The 4,090-nt window shown below is 55.4% G+C and overlaps 1 protein-coding gene across 1 annotated transcript in view; it reads right to left on the bottom strand.

The window, feature by feature from the left end:
• The window catches only part of FOXP1 (forkhead box P1), a 402,299-nt gene that overhangs the window by 91,747 nt on the left and 306,462 nt on the right, over window positions 1-4,090 (bottom strand). The window lies entirely within an intron of this gene.

Here is a 4,090-nt window from a genome sequence, read left to right as displayed (position 1 = left end):
GCAGCACCGGGGGGGAACCCCTCTCTCTTCCTCCCTCCCCACCAAGTTTCTCTTCTCCCGTGGAAAGCGGCTCTTGCGCTCCCCGCGCCTTGCCCCGACAGCTCAGGATTTCGGTAACCACCCACCCCAACTGAGCGGGAGCGCAGCGCTGCGCTTGGCTCCGCGGCCGCTTTGCAACAGCGGGGGCAGCGGTTTCACGTCACTCGGGACGAGCTCCCTCCAACTCTCAGGCGGCCGAGCTCAAAGGAATGATTTTTGGGGCCCCCCAGACTTCAGCACGCAAACACAACCCCACCAGTGTGCTGCCACCAACCCAGGGACCACCACGGCCCCCAGCACCCACCTCCTCCTGCCTGGAAAGCTCCCATCCGCCTCATCTCAGACAGTAATAATTGGTAAAATCTCTCCCGCTATTTCAATTTATTTATTTTTTTTTTTTACATTTTCACATAGTTTCTGAAGACAGAATCGATGCAGATAGTTACTTCACGTGCAAGTAACGGAAAGGACAGAAGCCGCCCCGACACCCTTCCCAGGCAGAGCCCCCCTACAAACCGCTCCGACACCCTTCCCAGGCAGAGCCCCCCTACAAACCGCTCCGACACCCTTCCCAGGCAGAGCCCCCCTACAAACCGCTCCGACACCCTTCCCAGGCAGAGCCCCCCTACAAACCGCTCCGACACCCTTCCCAGGCAGAGCCCCCCTACAAACCGCTCCGACACCCTTCCCAGGCAGAGCCCCCCTACAAACCGCTCCGACACCCTTCCCAGGCAGAGCCCCCCTACAAACCGCTCCGACACCCTTCCCAGGCAGAGCCCCCCTACAAACCGCTCCGACACCCTTCCCAGGCAGAGCCCCCCTACAAACCGCTCCGACACCCTTCCCAGGCAGAGCCCCCCTACAAACCGCTCCGACACCCTTCCCAGGCAGAGCCCCCCTACAAACCGCTCCGACACCCTTCCCAGGCAGAGCCCCCCTACAAACCGCTCCGACACCCTTCCCAGGCAGAGCCCCCCTACAAACCGCTCCGACACCCTTCCCAGGCAGAGCCCCCCTACAAACCGCTCCGACACCCTTCCCAGGCAGAGCCCCCCTACAAACCGCTCCGACACCCTTCCCAGGCAGAGCCCCCCTACAAACCGCTCCGACACCCTTCCCAGGCAGAGCCCCCCTACAAACCGCTCCGACACCCTTCCCAGGCAGAGCCCCCCTACAAACCGCTCCGACACCCTTCCCAGGCAGAGCCCCCCTACAAACCGCTCCGACACCCTTCCCAGGCAGAGCCCCCCTACAAACCGCTCCGACACCCTTCCCAGGCAGAGCCCCCCTACAAACCGCTCCGACACCCTTCCCAGGCAGAGCCCCCCTACAAACCGCTCCGACACCCTTCCCAGGCAGAGCCCCCCTACAAACCGCTCCGACACCCTTCCCAGGCAGAGCCCCCCTACAAACCGCTCCGACACCCTTCCCAGGCAGAGCCCCCCTACAAACCGCTCCGACACCCTTCCCAGGCAGAGCCCCCCTACAAACCGCTCCGACACCCTTCCCAGGCAGAGCCCCCCTACAAACCGCTCCGACACCCTTCCCAGGCAGAGCCCCCCTACAAACCGCTCCGACACCCTTCCCAGGCAGAGCCCCCCTACAAACCGCTCCGACACCCTTCCCAGGCAGACCCCCCCTACAAGCCGCCCCGACACCCTTCCCAGGCAGAGCCCCCCTACAAGCCGCCCCGACACCCTTCCCAGGCAGACCCCTACTTTCTTTGCTGCCAGACAATAGCCCCGTTAGTTCTGCTGCTGAAGAACCTCACAAGAAGCAAAGACAAAGGACCCAATTTACTGACAACTTGTGATCTGATGTTAAATGGGATGTGATACGGATTGCTTTCCACCCTAAAGTGTTTTCGTGTCAGATAACAAATTTATTAATGGGATTTTTTTCAGGTCACAAAAATGTGACCCCACCCTCTTATGAATATTTAATAAGGGACTAAGGGCATCTTTTGCAAGACCCTAAATCTGCCAGAAACAGCCTACATGAATCAGAAAGCGCCTGCCTCTTAAAGGGGCACGCATGCACCCAGCAGGTCAGCGCATAAAGGGCATGGGAACAGCCGGTTTTTATAAGTATTATCCCTATGCAAAGTCAAGCAAATAAATACGCACACACTCCAACACGCTGGACGCTCAAGAACAACACAAACCGGTAACGCATGCGATGAGCTAGTCACAATTATCGCCCGCGCTTAGGAGAATCCTTCCTCTCCCGGACTTCAAAGTAAGCTCGAGGAATTCTGATCGCTTTGGGGAACGTCTTACAGAACACACGGGCTTAAAACTTTTCAACAGTTTCTGCTGCGGACCACCTCCTCCTCCCCGCTGCCCCTGCGCAGCGCACCACCGCGGCAGCGTCCCCAGCTGCACGCAGGGCGAAGGAGCACCGGGAGGGCACAGCTCTGTGCGTCCAACACACCCTTGCACTAACTCTGCAGCTGGAGCACGGAGGGGGCTGCACGCTCCACAGACCCCGGGCTGGAAATCTTCCTCAGCACAAACTTCTCGCACACGCACGGCCCTCGATCCTATTAAGCCGCATCTTCAATTCTTGTAGTTTCCAACACGGCCAGGTACACGCACAGCCCAACGGGAGACCAGTGCCCTCCTCCTGCCTGATCACACGCCTTCGGACCAAGCTCTGACTTACTATATTTATTAAAAAAAAAATAATGGAGACTCTATGAAGCCTACCGCTTTGTTCAAGGCATTTCTTTTCTTCCCAGGGACACGGGAAAAGCGGGATGTGGCAATGCAAGCGCAAGGCTGTGAGCTACATGCAAAGCGAAAGCACGGTGCTGGCTCTGGCGCTGACAATTCTCCCCAGCCCTGGGCAAGCCACCGAGACATTTTTGTTGGGTTTTTTTTTTTTGTTTTGTTTTGGTTTTTTTTTAAAATGTCTCTCGCATTGAGGATGCTTCTCTCTCCGAGAGCTCAGTTTGCAAAATTTCTGGCCTGGCTCTGGAGCTGCTTGCACGCCCACCACTTCAAAGGCAGTCAACGGCCTCAACATCTCTGTCTCCTCATCTGCAAAACAGGGATACTACTACTCATTTCGGGATCTTCTGTAGAGCGGTATTTGCAAAACACTTTGAAAATGAAAGGTGCTGTCTAAGCACTGAGCGCCGGCCACAGAACCTGCAAGCCGTATTTTTAAAGCATTTTATACCCTTTCATATAAAAGCTTCGTACCTGCAAGCTCAGCCAACATCTGCTGTGGGCTAAAAACTTCAGTCTATTCCCTTAGTAATGGGGATGGTAGCACTTGTTAAGTAAGGTCACCATGAAATATAATGCATTTCTAAAGCCAGCAAAATATTTTAGAAGAACCATAAACTCCCACTTTAATTCCATTCAATTAGGGAGAGTCATCACAGACAGAGACAACCAGACAGGGATGTTCAAAACAGAACACATAAAGTAACAAATTAAAAATAACTGCGACCGAGCGTGGCAGACTAGGTGGCTATTTGGCACCGCGTGCTCACGAGATCTGATTCATATCAAGTGGTGGCATCAACACCTAGGCAAAAAGAAAAAAAATCACCGGAGTGTAGCACGGGTACTAGGCTCGAAGGCAGAGGAATAGATGGTGAATTACGATGCGGATGGATACAGTGGAATAAATGGGTTTGTTATGCCGTTATTTCACACGTACACTTTATTCACAGGCTTCTGCAGGTACCTATCCGTGCAGAAGCTGTGGACTTGCCTATTGCAAAGCCCCTGCTGCCGGCGGGGCAAGGGGAAAAAAGAAAAGACAAGGCACCCTCATAGTGCAACCTCCTCTAACCAGTTAACCCGCCCCAGATCAGGAAATTCTATGACGAGTCCCAGTAAGGGGCGATTCCTACCTAGGACAGCAATTCATCTGTTCTTGTCCTGGGGATGTTCCCCTGGGCAGGCAGGGTCAAACAGGTCCCACTTGGCTCTCTGGCAGCCGATGGTGGGCCAAATCCTGCACCCTTGCTCCCCGAGTACCAGTTTGGGAGGATTTCAGGTGGACTTCGGTGCCGGTGCTGCTGCGGCTCCGGCGC

Source organism: Egretta garzetta, unplaced genomic scaffold (genome assembly GCF_000687185.1).
Source record: "Egretta garzetta isolate BGI_Z169 unplaced genomic scaffold, ASM68718v1 scaffold228, whole genome shotgun sequence".
In the NCBI taxonomy this organism is placed as follows: Eukaryota; Metazoa; Chordata; class Aves; order Pelecaniformes; family Ardeidae; genus Egretta; species Egretta garzetta.
This window is presented reverse-complemented; position numbering and strand designations above follow the sequence as displayed.